The sequence below is a fragment of the Scophthalmus maximus genome, chromosome 4 (assembly GCF_022379125.1).
Source record: "Scophthalmus maximus strain ysfricsl-2021 chromosome 4, ASM2237912v1, whole genome shotgun sequence".
In the NCBI taxonomy this organism is placed as follows: domain Eukaryota; kingdom Metazoa; phylum Chordata; class Actinopteri; order Pleuronectiformes; family Scophthalmidae; genus Scophthalmus; species Scophthalmus maximus.
Window position 1 is genome coordinate 17,639,286 of NC_061518.1, and position 23,453 is coordinate 17,662,738.

The 23,453-nt window shown below is 44.3% G+C and overlaps 1 protein-coding gene across 4 annotated transcripts in view; it reads left to right on the forward strand.

Annotated features, from left to right (window-relative positions):
• The first annotated feature begins 998 nt into the window (after positions 1-998).
• tln2a (talin 2a) overlaps positions 999-23,453 on the forward strand; it is a 76,928-nt gene continuing 54,473 nt past the window's right edge. For 2 of the 4 annotated variants that reach the window (XM_047331615.1, XM_035628636.2), the window contains exons 1-2: positions 1,000-1,226; positions 22,510-22,557. The gene's annotated coding sequence lies outside the window, so the exon portion shown is untranslated. Of the gene's footprint in view, positions 1,227-3,960; positions 4,072-22,509; positions 22,558-23,453 lie in introns of those variants that run through there. The other 2 variants (XM_047331616.1, XM_047331617.1) reach the window with 2 other exon arrangements.

Below are 23,453 nucleotides of genomic sequence, written 5' to 3' on the forward strand. Positions count from 1 at the left end.
TTTTATAGATTTTACACTTAAAGGGCCACTCCGCTAATTTCACTTCCAGTTCATTTGTCGCATACACAGTTTGTGGGAATTGATGGTTCTCTGGCTCTGGGGGAGATTTGTCCAGTTTGAGAACAATTTATTGTATAAAAACATTACAATGTATGGTTGTAAGCAGATATAAGTATTTATTGATGCATCTATCTATCTATATCGAGTCCTGTCATGATAACTACTTTTTGTTGCGCGATATATTGTTCCAGAAATTATTGCGATAAACAATATTATCGTCATTTTCAGACTATTTTTGATACTGAATCATGTGAGCTTACAGTTTAGGCCCATTGGTCATTGCGCGTGCAAGTTCTACACGATTTGTGTTGCTGCTGAGAGAAATGTTATCCAACGTTTAGGCCTCAGACAAAAGAAGCAATTTGAAGACATGGCGCCTTTAGAAAAATACTAAGAAATCCATATTTTCTGACATTTTATAGACTAACAAAGTTATTGATTACAACGAGGACAGATGTTACGTCAACAAACAAGCATGTAGACACAATGGCTATTATTGAAGTCATGAAAATTATTGAGTTCATATTCATGTATCATACAATGAGTCGATAAAGTAATTATCGTGACAGGCATATGTATCAATCTAACTAACTAAATATCTAGTTTTTTTATGTATGTATTTATTCATTCATCTTGGAGACCAAAGCTTATGGGATATTTACTGATCAGCATGGTTATTATAACATGAGTATCCACTGCTGGTGCTTCAATCAAATATGCTGTCTGTCTGGGTGAGTTGATTTCTTTTATCAATCGCGAAAATTTGAAATGTATAGATTAATGTATATCTGGTCGTTCAGACCCACTTGTAGTCCCCGTTGACATGGAGACCGGTAAATGGACTACAAAGCGTGATGTCCATTAATAATGACGCATTTCCTCTTTCCCACAGTAGGATTACCCCCCCTCATTCACACACACACACACACAGACACACACTCACACACACACACACACACATACACATACACAGGCAGGCAGACAGGCAGACAGACACGGTGCCGCTGCTGCTCACACACACTGGCCCGGCCCCTCGGACGTTTGCCTGAACGCGGAGGATATTCCACCGGGCGAGCAGCGGGACTGTCCGTCCGTCCGTCCGCCACCACAACGTGCACCTTCCCCCGGGCGGACCTGCGTGAAATGCCCCAGCACAGGATCTGACGGTAGGTCCCACCGGCCGGTGGTAATCTGCTTATTCTGCTGCCCGTGTCCCCCCAGCAGCACGCGCGCACACACACACACACACACACACCGCCTGACATGACCTGCGACCAAAAGGCTTTAGAATAAAAGCTGCACGGTGTGTGTGTGTGTGTGTCCGTGTCCGTGTCCCAGTCTGCTGGATGGGAGCCGTTGTCTTTTTTTTTTTTTTTTAAATGGATCGCTGCCATGGAATTGTGTTTCTCAGGCTGTGATGCTCCTATCGACCAAACTTGGGGAGCTCGTCTCTTCAACAGTCCACTTCCCCAGTGGCATCGGGTCTGTCCGGGCGACTTTCGGCTGCAGGAGCTCGCCTGGGGCCATGTGGAGACGTGTTTTACTTTGTGTGTGTGTGTGTGTGTGTGAGAAACCGCAGAGCGTGGACGGCGGAGTGTTCCTGTGGTGTGCGCGCGCGTGTGCGCGCAGCAGCAGCAGAGTCACAGAGGCACGGGGAGTTCACGGAGGGGCCCGGAGCCTAAAGTTACGGCGCACTGGCCCCGGGGGCGCAGATCACACTCCGCCATGTTAAGTTACCACCTCAGTCAAGCTGCCACAGGCGATTGTTTCCAACTTTATTTCTTTTCTTCTGGTTATTTCTCTTTTACGCGCAGCCATTGTGTGGAAACGCGCACATTGAACACGCAGCCCGCTGTGTCAAGCGTGGTCCTCGTATCGTCACATTCACGCCTCACCATGACGCCGGTCATAGGGGGGACCTGCAGGATGTCTGCAGCCGGGGGCGCTTATTCCCGGCGTTATCCTCGTCCACGACTAGGTCGGTGCATGTGGTGTTCTCCGTGCTCACCGCGGGTCAAGGTGATGCAGAGAGGCATCGTGGGGAGATCGAGCAACGTGCGGTCACACTGCGGCACCAGGCGTTGTTGTGTGAACGGAGGACGGCTGCCTGTGTCGACGCCGCTGCCACACCCCTTCGTACCGAGGCGACGAGGCGCCGGTGCTCTGTTATCACCGACCTCATGCTTCGTCTGTTATTATTATTATTATTATTATTATTGTTCGCCTGCAGAAAAAGGGGCTCATCCTCGACCGTGTCCTCCCCGTGACATGGCGAGGAGATCACCTGGAGGATCACCCGGAGCCAAGTTTGTGCACAGGGATGGACACGCTCCATACTAGTATTATAGTAGTGCGTGTGTGTGTGTGTGTGTGTGTGTCAGGTCATATGAGATGGGGCACCGGTGAAGCAGGAGATGTCTGCAAGAGATGTTTGATATGCTAGTGAGTTTCTTTGGCAGTTAAATGGGCAAAAGTAAATCCTCCCCTTCTCTCTCTCTCGCTTCCTCTCTCTTTCTCTCTCTCTCTCTCTCACACACACACACACACACACACACACTCCCACTCGCTCTTCCTGACTCCCCTTCCAGCTGCCTAGACCTTGGCTTGTTAGAAAAAAAAGACACATGACCTTATAGGCTGCAGGGTTGTGTGTGTGTGTGTGTGGGCGTGTGTGTCTCAGACAGATGTCTCAGGAACGAGCGCCCTGTTCGTTACACTTCCCTCCAGGTGTTTCTCACATTACTCCTGTATATTGAGATCCATTTGGCACTCAGGGTTGGCATTCCTTGTGGGAACGCTGTGCAGTTATTAATTTTTTTTTTCCCCAGCCGAAAAAATCTATAGTTAATAAAGGTGTGAAGAAAATTGCAGCAGCAAAGAGAATGTCATCGCGTTCCTCAAGTTGCCCTTTTGTCGAAATCTGTCCTCTCAAAATGGCAGCTCTTCGTTCTGACGGACCGAGCCCCCGTGTTCATCTGTGCTGATCATGATGCTTCCGTTTCATCTCTATGAAAATGTCATTTTCTCAAGCCCCATAGTTGAGACTCACCATCTGCTCATGCTGCTGCTGCTCATGGTGCTCTGTATGCAGCTCTACCACCGGTGACGGCACCGATCATTTGTTAAACTGACCAAACTCTTATCTGGCTTTCCTGCCATCAAAACAGCAATCTGAAGTGTTTTTTCTTTTTTTCCATCATCTTAGCGACTGCACTGACCTTCAATGTGCTGCTACATCCACAATGCTATTAGTAGACTGGGAGTAATCTTCTCAAAGCAGAGTGACCAACAAATCACTCTCTTTATTGTGGAGCTCTTCGGTAATTTAGTGCTGAAGTTAGAAGCTGTGTGAACCACCGATTGAAGCTTCACATATTAATCACTGAGACTCCATAATTTGAAGTCAAGCTCTACACGACTGTTCAAGCAGAAGCTGTGGTCCATACTTCCTCTTTTGCCGAAATATTTGACACAAAACCCCCAAAAGAAATCAATTAACCGATAAACTGTGATGTTGCCCTGAAGCCAGAGAGGAACAAGTCTCGATGGCCACGTGCTTCTGGCCAAATCTCTTCCACTGGAAGAGGGTTATCACACGCATCACTAATTTATTGATCTGTCTCAGTGTCCGGCATGAAAATAGGCCTCGGCCGTGACTTACCACAGAGAGGAACTAATGAGCAGCTCATAATGACACTTTAATCGCCAGAGGCACAATGTTAATGCACCGGACAAATGGAGGGGAGCCAGTAGTTTGTTGTTGCGCTCGGCTACGCAGCAGAGTTATTGGTTAACACAATGTGCCGCTGCGTGCTGCCGACTTTCAGATCATTTGCAGAATATCTGCGGTGTCCCTCCACACTTGTTTCACTGAAATAAGATGAATCCGTTGTCAAGGCAGCAGCAACGCGGTGAAGGATCCTTGTTTCCCTGTGAAGCCAGCAGTTGGTCCGTCCTTGCTTCTTTATGGAGTACATTCTTCAGAGTCTTGAACAAGCAAGCGGTTGCCAGGTTGGTAACTAAGCGTCAGTGTTTAGTAGCCAATACTGGCAAAAATACTTTACTTAAGTTTGGTTTTATTCGAGTCCTTTGTGATTAAGCATCAATGATCATCTGAAGAACATCTGCTTTGCTTACTTGTTAGGTTTTGTTCATCGCTTTTAAGGGGAAGATCTCAGAAGGCTGAATCGTGACCTCGTTGAAGCATCAACATTTTGTTTTTTTCGTGACATGTTGGAGCTGCTCTTGATCTGGAATTGAAGACAAAGTTTTGAATTTTGAAAACGCTGTGACCGGATTCATCCAGGATGTTGCAGATTTCATGTTTAGAAGCATGATATCGATACCATCTGTGCGTGCGTGTATTTCCCTAAAGTTGGAAGGGTTAGGGTTAAGCACTATAAATGGATACACTAGTTAACCAAGGAAGTTGCCAAATACACAAGGACTGAAGCCTTTATGTTTTCATAACGCCTTGCAGAAAGCAGCCAACACACACTTTGGGAGTGGTATGGAGGTGAGGAGATGTGCTCAATGCAGCGTGAGGGGTTGTTGAAGTTTGAAGTTAGGTGGAGGAATGTCTGGCCTAGTTCAAGTTAACAATATCACAGAATTTCACACTTCGTTGTGACTAAGCCAAGGCATGTGTAACTTTAAACATCAGAGTCAAATCACAAGATTCCTCGCAGGGCTTCCTGTGAGAAACAGTGGGCCCCTGTGCCCGGACCTTTCTCGTGTCTGCAGCGCTCGCTCAGTTTCAGACATTATCAGCCAGAAACTCATCGCTGCAGTCAGCAACATGTCGTCCACTGACACAACATTCAGGTGTTACTTTAAATTTAAGTTTTATGAAGCTCAAATGTAAAACAAACCACGGATGGCAAGCTAAGTAGGAATAACAGGAGATTGATGCACAAGTTAAAAAAAACAAAACATTGCAGCTTTTGATCATAAAATTCTGTCCATCCAGTCCACCAGCAGCGAAGCAAGCAAACAGAGTTGAGGCAGTAATGTTGTGATGTGTGCGATGAATGCCTAGTCATTGTTGGACGGATGCAGCAGAGGCTGCCTTCTCGGCACCTCCCCATCGACTTTCTGCTTTTTCCCACCTCCCACTGAGTTCTGGTTCGCCTGCCTCCCACTCACTCACTCCACCATCAAATTTACGTTGCAACACAAATATAAGCCAATGCAGTTTGGGCTGGCCAGCAACACAAATAACTAGTTTTACGTAAGTGGCTTTTTGCAAATTGATTGGTTTTAAATACTCAATATGATTTTGTTTTTTTCAGTCTATAATTAAACATGTAGTCTGATTCAGGCGGAGCAGCCTGTCGGAGCAAGTGGAGCCCAGTGGCAGCCTCCGTATGTGGCTCTGTGTGTGCTGGGATTTAAGTCGGTGGACCCCAGTAAGGTTTAAAAATACAAATTTTTCATGGTCACGCCGATCTGCCTGGAGTAGCAGTAGCCAGTATGGTTGTCATAGTGACAGGGGATTAAAACTCATGCTGCCTATAACTCATTAGTCATACTTCCACCCCAGTAGAAGTAGTATGGATATTTTCACGTCCACAGATTGTTTATATGATGTCATGGATTTAGATCTGTGTATAGTTTTTTGCATATTAATACAAATGCTTGCTTAAAGAGAACACAAGAGTTGTGATTGCAGTGTGTGTACCATAGTGTCATTGATTTATCAGATTGTTAACTTCAAAAGCTAACACCAATTTAAATATGGCATTAAACTTGTAAGATCCCTGTGGTGAAATTGGGTGAAGGCTCCTGTGTACGTCTGTCACTTGGAAATGAATACCAGCTATTTGTGACTGTCAGTGGCATCTTCATTAGCTTCCAGAAACTACTTGTCATGGGATATGTTACAGCCTTATGGCTATAAATATCTATACTAGCCAAAATTAGCTGTTTATGATTTTTAAAATTAACATTTGCCCTTTTTTATTCTGGCCATTTTCATATTTAGTTAATCTTTGTTGACTGCCAATTTCATTAATCATTTTAACTTTGTGCCAGCATGTTATGACGATAAACGATAAACTTGTTTATTGTTATGTTTTTTTCCCCTGGAAACAGTGTAAAGTCAAGCACGAGCGATCAAGCACCTGCACCGGGTGCACTGTAAAATCTCTGCTTGCAATTTAAGGGGGTTTTGGCCAAAGCGTACCACCATCTCAACCCTTGGCTGAAAGAGTATCTGCTCTGAAATACGCTTCGGGTTACGGTTGAGCTCTTCAGCTATTACTGGACTGCATCCCTGGCAGAAATCCCTGCTGCCATGGCTGCCTCCTCGAGACTCATGCCTATTAAGTCACCAGGGCAGAAATGTAACCTAATCGCGTGTCTGCTGCTGCCAGTTCATAAGCACACTGCACATGTGAACAGAGTGTAGACCCTATTCAACCATGTTACTCTCATGACACCCTGTCATTTTTGCATTTCTCTTGGATCACCTATTAAACCTTGAGTGTCGTTGGGCAGTAGAATTCCTTTTCCGTCTTGCCTCCTCTTGCTTGATCTCGGATGATATTTGATCTTGCCTGGGAATGCAGTAATTGCCTAAAGGTTACAGGAGCATGCCTATTATTAAATAGAGATTGTTTGCTTCCCAAAACAGAATTAGAGTGTCTGTAGACAGACAGTGAACCGTGTTGCAGCACTCTCTCCGCTACAAGCCCTCCTAAGTAAAGTCATTTATTTTAGACTCACTCAATAGACTACTAAATACCAAGCGCTGGCGATGGTGTTATTTTTAAGATCTTATCCCAACTCATGAATCAGACAACATCACTATATGTGTGTGTTGGTATTGGACTGTGTGTAATCTTAACCCTGTTCATACAGTGACTATGGATCACAATGTGAGAGGAGGAAAACCAGGCGTGGCATTTGATCCAGACATTTCAATTGAGTCTGCAACCAAAATGTAAAGTGCATTAGTGCACTCGGATTCAACGGTTCAGCCAATGAAAACTCATGCCCCGCCCTTGTGTTTAAAGATGAAAGCATCCAAAGTTTCCTCTGTCGCTTTGAACGATCCCTCAACCACATTAATTCCCAAAGTCATGAGCAAATTGTGATCTCATTAGTCAACTTGTCTGTTGTTTGTTGACAAATTTCAACATTTGTATCACTCATCAAATTATTTCTGTCCCTGTGACGTTGTGGTTTGTGAAAATGATCCTGGGTTGGAATTCCCCAGGAAGTGACTTCGGAGCAGCTTGGAGCTTTGTTGAGCAGGGCTGAGTGAACACTCTGGGAGTGCTGGAAATGTATCCCACCCCTTTGCTCCCCCTTAGCCCCCCTGCAGCCCGGTACAGCTATTCTTGGTTTTCCCATAAGGATAAATTCTTGCTACAAATGTTTGGCAGCTAACTTGGGGAGTAACCCCACTGTATAAGGCCACCCTGCTAGTAAAGGGGCTGGAGGGGTCCTAGTGTGATGTGTGAGGGTGTTTAACAACAAAAGTGTTCCAGGATAACTTTTAGAATACATCATGTAGTCTTGAAGGATGACATTATGGACATATTTGGCTGTTTTTCCCCTCGTTGCCATTATGAAATGTGGGCTTGGCATTTGGCCGGAGGTTTCTGAAAGTGAGACCACAATGCAAAAATCCATTGCCGTTGGCTCTGCAGCCTGTTGAGCTCTCATTTGTTAAGTGGAAGAACAATTCTTCATTTGACAATTAACACTATAACATTGCAAAATTATCATTCTGTTTAAAATTGAAGCTAATCACACATTACACCTATTGTATTGCCTTCCTACTGCATGTGTCCCTTGACTATTTTGGTCCAATCATGATCGAGTGCCTGGGGTAACAGTTGGTTTTATTAGGTCAATTCAAGCACATGTCAGCAGTCTAGAGAAAAAAAGAGGTATGAACCAAACTGTGGCTCCAAAATTGAGGTCTGAACTAAACTGTCTATCTAAAATAAGCAAAACAACAAGTTCTCAAACCCTTTAATAATAGCTAAGCTCCTTATATTGTTTGGCCATTGATATTGGACATAAGTACGTTCAGCACAATTGCAAGCATTAGCTTTTAAGCCCATACAGATGACAAGACAGATCTGACAGAAGCTTGATGGTTCTTTTTTCTTCTGCATGCATGAACATTTGTTTGTCATGTTTTCCCTTCATCATGATTGGTACCGAGTGCTCGCTTTTTATCGTACAGCGTGTCAGGGTGCAAAGTTCATGTTGACAAATATGGCCCAGTTACACATTGTGACATTTGACCACAAGTAAATGAAAAGGTTTTAACACTGTTTAAACGGGCAGGAAGAGTTTCGTCTCTCAATTCTCCTGTGATACTGTTTGAAAACTGTAATCATCTATGAACATATTTATGGATTGTTCAATTTCATGACAGACTGTTGACACAAGGTGATTTTAATAATCACAATTGCTGTTCAGGTAAAACCACGGTGAAGGATCTCATACATCACGTAGACTCCCTTGGACTTCACCAAATAAAGAAGGCTAACCATGTACTAAGGCATATCCATGACCTTATCATGTCTTATGGGTTTTAAATTGATGATATTATCAAGGTTGCGATTTTCTGATCACAACACCTGATCACTGCTCCTGCTACATTAATTCTGTTATTGTAAATAAAAGAAAAAATAGAAAATCATCTTTTCTGTTCCCTCTTCCACTCCTCCTGCTCAGAGTATCTGAGCAGGAGGAATGGAAGAGGGAACAATCCAAACCTGAATCCCCATCTTCAGGGGTTAGATGATCCAATCCTTTCCCTATGGCAGGTCTTTTGGAAAGCTGAGTGCAGATGGAAAAATGGTCTACGGTTTATCCATTTTAACCAGTTTCCTTGTCTTGATTCAGAGACATAGGCATGCATATGAAACCTACAAACCCCTCTCATGATGTTGTATCCTCCCTCATCTTTAAGGATACTTTTGATATAACTGGCATAACCTAGCATTCAAATTATTACCAACTCTTGCTTAGCCGCTGCCACTGTGCCGGCATCCTTTAAATTTGCGGTTGTCCAGCCTCTGCTCAAAGATAATAACCTTGATGTTAAATGTTTATTGGCCCATCTCGAAATTACCATTTATTTCAAAGATAATGGCGAGTATTGTCCTATCACAACTGGTACTGACAATGAATACGTACGAGATTCCAGATCTATTTCAATCAGGGTTCAAATTCCCCTCACAGCACTGGCTTTTTTGGCCGACTAATCTTATTTCCTGTAAAGCCTATAATTCTACATTTGTTACTGGTTCTTTATTGTTATTGCTTTTTTGCAATGTTTTATAGTCAAATCAAGGCCATTACACTTTAAGGCAACACTTATATCAGCCCAACCTGTGTTTAAATTTGCTTTTGAGAGGAACTACTAACTAACTATTTCCCCTTCTTTTTTTGACCCATAACAAGAAAATCTGTTTTATCAGTTTCCTTTTTTGGTGTGTGTGATGCTTTGAATTTTCCAGATAATTGGATGTGTCTCACTTTGCAGCCCTCTCAAACGCATCCTACCTGACATTGCAAAATTCTGCAGATGGATGGCACCCGAAATAGCACTCTAAGTGGCCATTAATGTATGCCTGTTACACAATCGTACTGTCAGAGATCCTTGCCCTTGGCCGAAAACCTTTCTGCTTGGAACAAAGTTGCCTGCAACCCCACCTCTCTGCAGGCCTCTGATATTGCTAGTGGAGGTCGTGGAGATTGAATAGAGCTATATAAGGGAAACCATTCTTTGTTTATTAGTTAAGGGAGAGTACATGGGAGCGCTGCCAGGCCTCTCAGAGTAGAAAATGGGGACAGAAAGAAGAAGACGAAAGACAACTCAAACAGAGTGTACTCTGCTATGCAGAGCTGTAAACATGACTCCTTTTTTTATGGCGACGTTATGAGTGTGGCAGCTGGTTTACATTACATGTGGAAAGCTCAGTGTTAATCAAGTGGCTGAAAATAGCCCTTTATTTGTGCGTTGTGCTATGAGCCGGGCTCGCTAATGCCGCTGGCCACAAGGATACAGTGGTCGCATTAGCCGCCTTCCGTTGACTTTGTCTGGTGGACATTGTCACAGGAGTTCTGAGCAGTGGAGATTGTTGGAGAGCGGCCATCCACCTGCTGCAGATGGCTCTCCTGTTAGCTCAACTCACTTTGTCCTGGCTGTTCACCTCAGTTTGGTTTGTCAGCCACCGACGTCTCCAAACAAGGCCCAGTAGAAGGAACATTTTAGGATCGAGAGTAAATGTGTTTCTTATGCCATGCCCTGAACCAAAAATGACACTACAACCATGTCCGTCATTGGTGTAGAGTTGAGGATTGGTTTTGTTTGCAGGTGCCAGATGTTCTTCTTCTTGTGATATTTCATCTTGTGGCAAAAGGCGGTTGAAAGAAGATAAATATAAGCAGTATTCATTTTCTAGTGAGCCTGGGTCTGTGACCTGAAGGCAGTTAAGACATCATATCTTTTTATTGAAATAGCTCTTTCTCCATGGGGCTAAATCTGTCTCCACTTTTAAATGCGACTTTCTGTCTCTGGAAAAACATTTGCTCATCGACAAGGCTCAGGTTTATTGGGAGACCAGTTGTCGTTTGGGTGGTGGAAGTCAGGAGTGACAGTGCTCGGATTTGGTAGCCAGCTTTGTATTATTGCCATTAGATTGTTCATTGAATGAACAAAGCCTTACTTTCAGCTTGCTGGTGTGTTGACATGTGTAAATGGAAAGTGTTATATGCTGATTTTATGAGGCAGATTTTTGCAAACAGTTTCACCATTACTTCTTATCCTAGTTTGAATGTGAGATAATCCACAATTTAAAATCAGATTGTTCATATTAATCCTCTTGGTGCGCACTATGTTTCATATGCCGGCATGTCAAAGGGGTTGCCTGTTCTCCAGCTGGCTAAGACACAAGTGCTGCATTGTCAAATTCCTCGCTTTTAGATGGACTCGGGCGTTTCGTCTTTTGGACTCCGGGTTAGAATGTCTGCCTTGTCCTCAGTTGGGTTACTTATCTCTCCGGTGCAGAATGCACCCCCAGGGAAATAACTTGCGGGGGCATCCCCATGCACCCATTTGCCTCCTTGAGAAGATGATTGAATGAAGTCTCTCCTTTGAGGACTGAGTTCCATGTTTGTTAGCTGTAGTGTTAGTCAGACACCCTCTCAATTAGCTACAAGATGATCTGTTTTTCTAAGGCTGGTAGGCAAAACCCTCATGCAGAAACTCCGTCTTAATTGGCAACATGCGCCGCTAGGAGAGGGTGAGTTGTTTTTTTGTTTTTTAAATGCCAGTTTCCAAGTGGGAAATGAGATTTTTGTTTTTGATCTCTTTTCCCTGCTGTCAAGTGCAACTTGTTCCTTGATTGGATCTTTTGTTAACTGTGCTGCCAAGCCTTTTATACCTCCATGCAGCTGTGGGGGCAGGTGGCCTCTCCAGAGCAACCTGGCATTCTTGTGCCATTTGGGCTGCAACACATTCCACAACTTTCTTCTATATTCCTGCGATGCTTTATGAAGGCTGACTGTGTTCACGTGCGTATACAGACAGACACTCGCTCTTCTGTCTTTAATGAGTGTGGATGAGGAGGTGGTACTTGGCGTGCTGTGCTTATGGTTTTGTGTTAATGCAAAAGTGGTGGGGGTGTTATGATCATCCAAGTCCATAGTGTTTCCACACTGTGGACTTTAATGTGCTGGTGGTGGTGGTGGGGGTCTGCAGGCTCAGGGTTACTATCAACCTTGAGCTAATTAACTTAGCCCAACTTTTACTGCAGCCGCGATCACGCAATCATGATTGGTCCAAAACCGCCAGGTGACACATGCAGTTGGAAGACATTAAAATAAGTGTACGGTGTAATATTTCCACAAAATCTACAGCTTCGCCTTAACATGTAATTGTAATAGGAATTCCACGATTTACATGCGTTATAGTGATAATTCTGCCGCGCTGGCAGTGGGTTGGGGTGTCATGGTTAGTTTGTCTTAAATCGCGTTCGAGATTGTGGACGTTTACATTGCGGTTTTGGTCTTTTTTTTTTTCCCGGGCAGTTTGAGATTTCCCTGTCGTTGGTGTGGTCGTGGTATTCCTGCTGAAAAATAAGCTTTTCTGGAATCAGCCCCAGCCTTCAGACCCAGCAGGAAACAGTAGCAGCCACCAGCGTTCCCTCTTTATCTAACTCACTTTTTTTTTTATTTGCCGCGCAAATCTATCCCTCTTAGCTTCTCTTGCCTCTATCTCTATTTCGCCAGCCCACCCTCCCTCCCTCCCTCTCTCTCCTCCTCAGCCCTGGCACATAGCAAGCATGTCAACACCTCGGCTGCCACACAGTCACAGGGATGAGATGACACAGGTTTGCCTTGGTAGGGCTGTAAATCAGCAGCACACATCTGGTAAATGGAGGACGGGTGTTGTTTTGATGGACAGAATATTCACACCGCCTGCATGGCATTTTGCTTCTTTGTCATTACTTTTGTCTGGATATCTAAAAAAAAAAAAAAGGACGCCTTGTGCATGATTTGTCACGACTGGAAATGGGGAACCTGGCCTTCATTTAGCTGGAGTTTAGTATCTCTGTCACTTGCCTGCATGGATCATGAGAAATAATTGGCCTGAGATAGTTCACTTGCAGTTGAAATAGTTAACTACTCTGCCATAGGAGGGAAAATCAGTCTAAAAAGATTTTTCTCTTCACTCTTTCACACTGTGAACACTGTGCTGGAAATGCTGCAACCTATATTGTTTGCCTTCTGTTTATCTCAGTTTAATTTAGGTACATTAGATAATTAGACTAATCAGGTAATGACGGGGCATTTTGCAGTTCCAAAAAAAAGTAGTTTTGACACAGATAACACAGCCTATAAACCCGTTTTAAAATATTAATATGGCTGAGCGAGACCTGATTTCAGGTGGGATATGCCACAAATAGAAATTGTGTTAGGTTACATGATATAATCTGTTCTGTGAGAGGACCAGTTGCATTTGAATCAGAACGAGTGACGTTTTAGGTTAGATGCTTAAAAGAAGGGGTCAAGCAGAAATATTAATTTTCTTACAGAAAATATAAAGAGAGGAAGAACTGTTATACGATCTGTTACTCTGCTGCAAGATGTGGCTGAAACCAACAGATTAGCAGACTACCTGCGGTGCCCAGTGGCTGCTCAGACGAGTCCCTCGTTGTGGATGAGCTCTTTTTTACACAATTTCTTTAGATGCAAAGTCAAGTTATTTGCCATTTAAATGAGATGCAACCTTGACACTTTTCAAGTTATCTCTGAACCCTCTTGTCTTCAAAGAAGGGGAACTTTAAATGAAAGAAGTTTGTGTGTTCATGCTTGCAATCTCGTGTGCCTGCCACTGCCATCAGACTATGCAAACAATGCAGAGTATTTAATGTGTATTAGGTGCGTTGGGTGTGGCTCCTGTCTGCCCCCAACAATAGGACTGACAAGCAAAGGGTGGGGGCAGGCTTTCCCTTTGCAGACAGCATTAAAAGACTAGGCTTGGAGTAGGTGGATTGTTCACCCACAATAGACGGCCACATCCCTGTAAGGCAGTTTGCCTCCCATGTCATGTTTTCCTTCTCATTTATTGTCTAGGCCCTGACACTATGCAGCCTGCTTTTTAACTGGTTCTCCCACCTGCCGGTCGTCTTACCTGCCTGGAATTGTTCACACGTCAATTCACCCTGGGATTGCTGTGGACTTTCCAAAAGTGCTTTGGGAAAGTGTCACACGGAGAATGGCACTCATCCATTTAAGAAAACCTTGACTGGAAAAAAAAGCGGCTAATGGAAAAGATAAGGAATTGCAGAGCAGTGCTTATCCTAATTAAAATGAATGTCAATCCCTGTATTGCTGTTGGCTAAATTGGGTTTTGAAGGCCGAGGCGGCCGGGGCTACAGTAGCAGACAGACAGTTAAATGTCTGCGTGCAGCCGTTCACCCCATGAGCGGATTAGACGACTCCCATATCTCCAACGGCTGAGATGCAAAAGGAGATTAGGTCGGCAGCTCATGAAAATGGACGGTCCGCCCTAATCTGCTGGACTGCCAGACTGAGACTCTGCCTTTTAAACTGGGCTTTGATGATTTATTGTGTCTTGTGAATGATGTGCTCACTTCTGAGGCTGCCTGTGCGTTTTCTCATGGGCCATTTGTTACAATGAGTTTGAGAATTGTAGGAAATCTGTCAAATGTTTGCCTGAGTTGGTCTTTTTGGATTTTGTATATATGAAGCCAACTTCCAATAGACAGTAGCTTGACTTCACCTATTCACATGTTTGTGGTCCTGATTGTAATACTGAAGCCAACTGCTAGATTCAAAAATACTTTTAGGTCCACAATGAGATCTCTGCTCCCAGTGGTGCAGAGGGTTCATGCAAAGTGACCAGGCGGTGTAACCAGAGCCCAGTATCCATCATACCCCACTGTGGAGCGTGAACGTGGGATTTGATTCAAGCTGCTCTGCTATGCCACAACCACTTGGCAGCTGGTATCTCCGTGACCGGCAGGACCCGATTGAAACATTGGACGAGTTCCCAAGCGTTCAGCTCTGACCCTTTTGTTATTAGCTTCCCTGGAAACCTCCTGAACGGCGGATGAAGGAAAGTGGGGCAATAAGTGTGAGATATTTACAAATTGTAATTTGAAAACCGTTTAAAAAAAAAGAAAGAAAAAAAAGAAGTGTCCTGAGGTTAATGCCGAGGGAGCACAAGTTGATTCAAGTTGTTATAAATAAATATTGGAAAGGATTAAACCTCATTGATCTTAATGAAATTACAATTGCACGTGGTGGCGTTGAGTGCCATCTAAACCCAGTTTGCTGTGTGACGTCCCGTCCGGCTATTTACTCTTGTGGTGGGGAGGAGGACACCACCTGCATTTCAGGCCAAACGTTTAAAAGGAATTCTGCAGAGCAGCATTACTTCCTGGGGACGGGTGCTGGTTAATGAGTAAGTGAAAGGAAAAGGGTGATAATGCACAAGAAGTAAATCATGTCTGCTTGAAACCCCCTGTCCATAATGGCTGGTGAATTGGGTACTGCCTCCAAAAGGTGCGCATGCTAACATTTTAAGCTCTTAACAGTTAGTGGGCAAGTAAATTTCTATTCCCTCAGAAATTTACATTTTTCATAAAGGCTAGTTGTTAAAAATTCAGAAAATGTCTGGCAGGCACGTTCTTTTGTCATTTCAGTTTTTACAGCGGATGGTAAGTGGGACTGACTTGCCGTCACTTAATTTACTGCTACAGATGAGAGGAACATTGTAAATGGTATTTAATTGGACGATTAATGAGCAGTCGCTTGTAAAAAAGCGACTGCTATAAAAAAAAGAAGAGCCCAGATAATCCCCCGATTTCCAATTTTGTTTCATTTTGCAAATTGTCTCTCAACCTCAGCGTCGCTTGCCTCTAACCATGTGCTGTGAAAATAAGTTGCCCTAATGGCAATTGACTATATTCTCTCTTCCAGTGAACCTGTAAAATAATTGTGTTTTTCACCCTTGCGGGCTTGTTAGTGAGGCAACGAGACTCTCACTTCCTCTTGTCTCACAAATGCTACAGTGTTCAGCCAAACATACACAGTGTGACACACACACGGTCACAAGCACATGTCCACTCATGCAGGGGCCCTACCCGACCTAAAAAAAACCCCCTGTAAAGCACATGTAAATCACAAACGTAAGCACATTGTTGCTTGTCTGTCCCATTCCATTCATGGAACTGGGAGTCGGCCTGAACAGGGACGAGGGTCTGTGTAATTAAATTAGTAGCTGTGTACACCCCCCCACCCCCTCCACACACACACACACACACACACACACGCACACACACACACACACACACACACACACACACACACACACACACACACGCACACGCACACACACCCCGGCTGTGGAAGGGCAGGACTAATCATTGAGAATCTCTGCCCTCCCAGGGTCGAATAGTTGCCTTGTATAGAAGAGAGACGAAAGGGGCTCTGTCTGCTTTGTGTGTGTGTGTGTGTGTGTGTGTGTGCGCGCGCGCCTGCACATCCGTGCCTATTTTTGTGTGTAAATGTGGCTGTGTGGTGTTTGATTTCCAGAGATTTCCCGTACCTTGACCAGATTAAATGGTACGTCCGTCTTGAAACGGGGGCTCCTGAACCCTAAACCTTAACTGTGTGTGTTAGTGTGTGCGCGTGTGATAGTGTGTGTGTGCACCCGCATGTGATGAAAAGCAACAGCTGTTCTCCAGATGTCCTCAAAACCCCCGCCCCCCAGAAAGGGAACGGATTTAATGAAAGTGAATCAGATATTTTTTTTCAATCAGGGAAATAGAGAATTATCAGCAACTATTTTGAGGATTTTTTAATTAACTGTATTAACTTTTCAAACTAAATATCAAACATTCCTTTGTTCCAGTTTCTCAGATGTAAGGACATGCTGCTTTTCCTTTATCGTATCTGTTCGGAAACTGAATATCTTTGCGTCATAGACATTATTTGCTTACACCACCTTGAACTTTAATATGTCCATCACAACCTCCTAAACTGTTTTGTGGCATTTCATGGACCAAACGATAAAGAAAAAAAGAAAAAAAAGAAAAGAAAAAAATCTCAATATTAATTGATTATAAAAATTCATCGTTGTAGCCCTAATTTAGTCGAAGGCTTTCTTTAAGTTATCTGTTTTTTCTCTGTGGTAATACTTGAACGTACACTCATTTTAGATACTTTACACACAAAATTATTATTATTATCATCTAGCTACACAGCCAATGCACTTTCATTTAACTGTTTACTCTATGTGAGACACAAAACTAGGAGAGAGCTGCCTTGCAGTTGTTTTAGTATCCACACAGTCACATAGGAACAACAATCTAAAGTAATCCAAATAAAACAGTCACTCGGCTCTTTGTGCACGTCCGTTAGTTCGGAGGTGTACATTGATGCAGCTTTAAGCAAAAGACCATGATCATTGAAGGATGAGTATGTTATTTCCTTTAGGGCAGAACCCCTGGTTCCTCGATGCAGGATGGGATCACTGCTGCTCACAGTCTCTACTGCTGCACACAAACAGCGAGAGCAGATGGTTTGTGTTTTTATAGATGGAGGCATTATTGTTATTGGGGTGCGGTGCACTGCTGGGCTCTGCTGAAAACCAGTGGGTTTTTTAAAAAGTTCCTGCTCCTGCTCCTGTCCGTTATTCAACCCTTATATGTCGGCACAGAAGTGTTCCATCATCTGCCTCATCTTACTTAGTAGTTCTGCATTGGTGCCAAATTAAACATCCTCTGCTCATCGTTACTCTTCTGTGAGTAAACTTTTTCTCGAGTATTAAACTCTATGTGATGAGTGCATGTCCAGACAGGCGGCTCCACGAGTGGGCAGCCGGTAACGAGTCCCCCCCGCCCCCCCGCCCCCCCCACCACCACCACGCAAAGAACTTCCCCAGCCTTCATTAATTATGCGCGAGATCCCATGGACCCATTTGGCTAATTGCATATCTGGGCCTGCTACTTACCATGAGAGCGGCAGAAGACACCAGGCAGTTAGTGGGCTTCGGTCTGTGCTGCAGAGCTGAGCTCTGATGTTTGTCGTGATCTAGGCCTTTAAATCCCCTGCTACGGCTGACCAATGAGCAGCGACATCTTCCCCGAGTTTGTTTTTCCCCTCACTGCTACTCCTCAAATTTCATCCTGTTGAGATAAGTCTCCCGTGGCCTAGAAGAGTTGTTTATTGCACATTAGCGATCTTTTCTTTTGGCAGGTTTCGGTGTTTGGTTTCATTGATGCGGTTGTTGTGAAGCCGATGGAGGGAGAGCTTTGATGATGTTGGGGGCAATGAAATTATTGGATTGTCCCGAGTGCTACAGTGCAACGCCCCAAGGACGCCCTCGCAGAGGCGGTTATCGCTCAGCAGGAACACTGCAGCGAGCCAGCTGCCACACTAATATCACTAAGTGATAATTGGACTCGATCCCCGAATTTTGTTGGATTTTAGATGCTGATGAGCTTCATTGAACACGAGGAGGGAGTGCATTTCAAAGGATGTGATTCAGGTGACGCAGCATTTCTGCTATAGTGCTCTGATTTTAAATGTTTATTATGGTTTGAATTTGCAATTCGCTTGGATGTTGTCAAAATCAGATTGGAATCGGTCTTTCTGTCACTTTCTGCCTCTTGCCTATAGTTATGTACAATTACCCACAGATAAAAGACTTGGAATCGAGAGTCAGAATCGATCCTCTCATCTACCTCTCTGCGGGATGGAGAATACGTATGTTTCCAGAAAGGTCAAACTATTCCTCTAAGAGAAGCGGGTTTGTACACAGATATTTTTTCGCCTATGTCTAAAGTGTTATGGGGGAACAGAGGCTGGGAATGAGTAATGTTTTCCTCCCGTGAAAAGCTGCCATTGATCTTTCAGATGGCCCACAGCAAAAACAAGGTAGCACCACAGCCCCCAACTGATTTAGTGGAGCTGCACATTTTTTGCAGCAACTGTGTGTGAAAAATCCGGTCAATACGATAAATAGAAACTTTATGGGTTTTTTTTACTGAACGTCTTGAATGTAATTTGCCACGATGCTGTATTTTACTTTATCGCCACGCACTCTCTCCCTCGATTGTGATCCCTTCAGTAACTGATATGAGTTGCCACTTTGACCCGTGTGTAATCCAGCTGTGCTTGCCGGTATGAGATGTTGAGGTGTCACAGCGGGGCGGATTTATTAAAGCTTCATTTTTGGGGCCAGAGTACGGCGTTTCCCAGGCACCACATTGTCTGACCTGTCCCCGCTCTCTCCTCCTCTGCATTGTGTGATTAATGAAACCGCAGCACAGATGAACAATGGAGTCTCCAGTGGCATATTGTGCTTCCCAAGATCGCCAGTGGCAATGTGCCTCTGAAAGGGAACCAGCCTTATTTACTATTTTCTTTTCCTTGCCCTGACAGATTGGAGTTAATCGGACAAAATATGAGGAGTTTAACTGCGGCCGGTGTCCCGCGCTCACCCCTAGGTGGTGGTTTCCTAAAGCTGAGCATGTAGAACTATGCTCAGAGCAAACCCCCCCCCAGGCTCAGATGGAAGAATTACAGGAATGCAAATGTCTCTTAAGTTGTATCAGATAAGGTTCTGTGTAATGCGGCCGCTCTCACTCGTTCAGGTTGGTTTTCTCCTGGAGGCAACAGATTTAGCATTTCCCCATCGTCACATTGTTTTCACCTCTTCCCAGGGATTCCTGTGCCGTTATGTCTCTGTTTGGTCTGTGAGAAAGTTTCCCTCCACGGTTTTGAGGTGGATCTAATATTACGTGTGCTCCTGTTATTTGCTGCCTTGATAACCACCTGTTATTACGGAGTATAAACACTATGGGTATACTGTACAGCTGAAGCTGTACCGACGCGCAGGGGCGTTCCATTTGCAATTTCCTACTCGGAGGTCGTAATTCCGGGTTCCGAGATCATACTGGAACGATAAACCCGACTTCTGAGTTCCGAGGTAAACTGGAACACAGCATGAGCCCCTCATATCTCTATAGGGAGCTGATTCCCTTCCACTGAATCCACCATGTTGCACCGCCATGTTTCTTCAGCAGCCTGGCAAACCAAACGCTGGCCCCAGAGAGGAGAGAATTACCTGAAGGGCCATCATCCGATCTGCTTCAGGACATTGCTGCTTTCAGACATGCACTGAAGTCCGGACCTTTTTTCCTGAACTTTCCCGCTGGGGCTGTAGTGTTTTGCCTAGGACATTGTCTGGAACCTTTCCTGCCACCCACCCCAAAATTGAAACACTAAATACCAATAAATTCTAGAAACTAGCTTTAACCACAAATCTTGGAATTGTAATTAATACAATTCTATCTATCCATCAAGACACTTTATTAAAGTACAAAAGGGTTTTTTAATCGCTCAAAAAGCATCCAGCGTCAACATGCAATTATTCAGTATGAATTAACACACAGTCGTGTGACTTAACTGCCCAGATGTCAGTCTTACTTGGTCGTCGCAGTCTTGCAAGCGACCAGATGTGCTTTATAAAGTGTTTTGTGTTTCCTGAGGGAGCCGCACCGAGTCTGGTAGATGCCTCAAGGGAAGTTGTTTTAGTCGGCATTGTGCTTTGAGTCTGAGGGGGGAGGGAAAGGGCTGATGAGAGACATTTTGTCAGTTAAAATCCGGATCCTCCAATTGAAAAGCTGTAAACGCCTCTGCACACGAGTGGATGTTCCCGTGCACTGGATGAAAAAATGGCTTGGAAACGGAATAAGAAGCTGCATACAGCTAATGTCGCTTCCCTCAACCTTATTCCCCTAATCATCGTTCTGTGACGACACGACGGCACATTAACGGAGTCTTGCGTATTCTGACCTCCTCGGTGGAATTTGAAAAGTGAGTCATCGTGTGAATCAGTAACCACCCAGTAAGAAACCCAAAACCCTCTCCCGCTGCCCGCCAATGTCAGCGTGTGAATGACGCCCGGGATGTTGCCGTCCGCAGCCTGAGCTACGGCTGAGCTCCGCGGGAGGCGGATGAGTAAGAAGGTCATCAGGAGCCAGTGTTTTCCTTCACCAGAACGCAGCTGCTTGGATTTGACCCCTCTAACGTTACATTGTTTGGAATTCTTTGCTGTCGGGTGGATTAGGATGCTGCAGACTTTCAGTTCACATCTCGCTCTGAAAGAAATATTGAATCCCATCACACTGGTGCTTCACCTGTGGACAGGTTTTTGCATTATTGCTCACAGCACATCTTGTTGAGTGTGCCCGTGTGCTGGCGTACCTGCAGTGCGTGCAAATAAACCTCGCGGCGGTGAGAGGACCTGCACGACAGCCCGTGGTGTGTTGCGTCTCCCTCCAATGAACCGCCTTGAGTGTGTCTCACACTTGTCCCCCATCAGTCAGTGGAGCTGCAGCCGCCGGTGTGTGTCATTAACTCCGGCAGTGTGTGCAGCCTGGACAGTCTATTAACCCACAGCAACTGGCGTGAAATATTCTGCTCGTCCTCCTGTTAATTATTCTCGTCCACAATGTTTGAGAACTCCAACTGCAGCAAAAGGCCACATATGCCAAGCCGACTGCAAACTGTGCTGTGTTTTACCTCCTGTGGTGAAGTATACTGTTGCGTTGCTGTTGTGTTATTGACATGACTGGTGGCGTTTTAAAGGTTTACTGTTGTTTTCTGGTTACTGCAGTTTTCAAATCAAATGAGCCACGATGAAAATCGTGGTGATGATGAAAGGTTTTTCGTTGTGCTGACGTTGTTTCTCAAACCTTAAATGTTACTGACCCCAAGCTCCTGCGCAGTCTTTACATTTCTCTACAGAATGTGAGATGGAATGTCAGTCTGTGGCAGGATGTTTTCGTCAGCCTCCCATCATCACATCCATAAATATGTAGCTTTCAACACGCTGCACTTTCAAGGTGAAGTGCAAAAATGCTCAGGCACCCAACACATGAGGCGCTCCTCCTTAACAAGCTCACGAGGCTCGCCGTCAAGTTGCTTTCAGACGTACACTGAAGCCTGGAACATTTTCCTGAACTTCTCCGGAAGGGCTGTTAATGTATTTCCAGAAAATGTCCGAGTGACACCCATGTGAGAACACAGATGCTTTCCGCAGTTTCATTGCTATAATGTCCTGCCTCTTGCATGCTCTAACCAGACGGCACAGAATGTTCTGCAAATGTTCCTGTTGGTGTTAATAAATAAACAGCTGACTTGAATTAGATGTTTCTTGTAATGTATAGATAATATGGACAAGTAAATCTACACCCATCTACAAAACGTCAGAGTAAATATTGGCCCTGGTCACAACCAAGTTTGCGTCAATTCAAGTTCAACCACCAATAACAAGGTTGAAACTCCCCAGTATTGTGTACGTATCACATCACGTTAAATGGAATCAAACCTGAGCATACATTATGAGTTGAATTATTTAATTATGCAATCATAATATGATGGTTCACTATTAAATAATTGATATGTCTGCTTAGAAAAACATTATTTGCATATTTAGTGGAGGGCTCTGGTGTCGTATGTGCGCAGGGCTGTTTTCTTACAGCTCAACATTTTGGCACTGAAAATATTCAGAAGGTGACGAGACTCGATATATCTTTCCTGTTTTTGATGAGCATGCTTTTTAAAACTTGCATTCATCTACTTAACCAGCTGTAATTGTCTCCTCTGTACAGTGAGCTCATAACTATTTTGCATATCCTAATTTTCTTATGCCTAGAGTGAGTCTTATGCTCATGTGCTGCCACGTATGGCATATCCTGTTGCAAATATGAAAACATGTATAGAGCATGTTGTGCCTTGAACTCTCTACGGAGCAGTGACGCTTTCATGTAAATTTCTCACTTGCAGAGGAAATTTATAATCTTGTTTCTATATGTAAACCTTTTTATACATATTCTGTACATTTGTCTGATAAACGTCCACCGCTTGTCTTTTCAGCTGTGAAGATCAGCAGACATCCAAGGCTGCGTTTCCCTCGTCAATAAGGTAAGAAGACATGACAATATCGTGACACATTGGCTGTGGACAGAACGCTTCACTGCAGGCCCCTCCCGTGGGGTGAACTTCGTACATGCATGTGTGTACGTTCATCTCCACAGATGGTGTGCACCACCTTAAAAAAGAGTGAAAGAACACTTTTGGTTGGATCGATCCTGGAAACATTCCACATTGATTGTTATGATGTATAAGATTGTGTCCACACATGCTTAATGACGGTGACATTGTGAGTATTTCCCACCTTACAGAGATTCAAATACATCATGTTGATATTCTTTTTTTTTTTTGATATTCTTTTTTTTTTTGGTAGTTGGTAGTTACATTAGTGTTGTACCCGGCTGTACTGGAAACGCGTTACATCTCCTCAATGTCAGTGGATGTTTACTGTCGCAATGGTACGCTCTGTCATGTGTTTGTCTTGGCGAGACTAGTCGTGTTGAGGGGCAGTCTGCAGCTGCCAGGGAGGCACTTGGAAGCAGAGTGTCCAAGAATGAAACCCAGGAGGATTTCTTCATCGTAGTTTTCATCCTGCAGGCTCTTGGCCTTTCTCTGCTGCTCTCTGCAGCCACGGCGTCGCTTTATATTTTGTGTACTTATGGTTTAATGTTTTGTCTCTTTTTTCCGTGTCAAAAATCGATCTCTTCAAAGCAGGGTGTGTTTGGCCTTTCACCGGTTTCTCTAACGTTTGCCAGGTGCTCTGTATAAATTACAATGTGATCTCTTCTGTGGATGCTAAAGAAACTTACTTTCTGTCTGTGTGTGTGTGTGTGTGTGTGTGTGTGTGTGTGTGTGTGTGTGTGTGTGTGTGTGTGTGTGTGTGTGTGTGTGTGTGTGTGTGTGTGTGTGTGTGTGTGTGTGTGTGTGTGTGTGTGTGTGTGTGTGTG